Source organism: Penaeus monodon, chromosome 22, assembly GCF_015228065.2.
Source record: "Penaeus monodon isolate SGIC_2016 chromosome 22, NSTDA_Pmon_1, whole genome shotgun sequence".
Taxonomy (NCBI): Eukaryota; Metazoa; Arthropoda; class Malacostraca; order Decapoda; family Penaeidae; genus Penaeus; species Penaeus monodon.
The window spans coordinates 17563298-17564047 of NC_051407.1; the positions used below are offsets into that span (position 1 = coordinate 17563298).

At 31.6% G+C, this 750-nt stretch overlaps 1 protein-coding gene across 1 annotated transcript in view; it reads right to left on the reverse strand.

Annotated features, from left to right (window-relative positions):
* Positions 1-638, reverse strand: part of LOC119586968 — a gene marked incomplete at its 3' end in the record, with an annotated part of 6561 nt that extends 5923 nt beyond the window's left edge. Inside the window, 1 exon segment of the mRNA XM_037935706.1 lies at positions 398-638.
* Between the last annotated feature and the right edge of the window lie 112 nt (positions 639-750).

The window sequence follows — 750 nt, forward strand, 5'->3', positions numbered from 1 at the left end:
AAATAACCACATTATGACAGGTCTATTGTTGCAGTTCTAAATTCTTTGTAATAAACTTGCATTCAGAACTTTGTAAATGCATTATATCTTTATACCAACTACATATATCATCTTACTATGATTATGAATTTCAGGTGAATTGGTCTGTTACCTCGAAACAACCAAATTGTTTAGAAATTTATGACATAACTACCGGTATCTTATTCAATTCAGAAAAAAAAGGTAATCTGAAAACTACCGGTCAAATAGTCTAAAAATATTACAACCACCTGCCGATCAACCAAGCTCTAATTATCGTTATCTTGACAAATGACTCACAGAAGAGGCATGAAAATTAATCAAAAAATGGTCAAAATATTTTTAAAAAATACGACTACTTAATCATGGTGAAACTCACCTGAAACTTTGTCCTTAAAATCAGGTTTATCTTTTATCTTCTTCCATTAACTCGTCTTCCTTTGGGTTTTCCATTCACTTCTACGTCACGAAAACCCTAAGGAAAAACAGTTTCTTTAACTATTTTTTTTCTTTTTTCTTTATTCCATTTTGAAGGAGGTTCTTGTTTTTGTTTTTTTAATAGCCAGGGTAGTGTTATTGTGTCTTTAATTGGGCAAGTGGCAACTGTAGCGATTTTTTTCTCAATAGATGGCGATGCGCTGATCGAAAAAGTAGCGGGAAATTTGAAGCAGTCAAAGGTTACTTCTTTGTATATTTATCTATTCGTATTTGTTTACAATGTCTGTATGTATG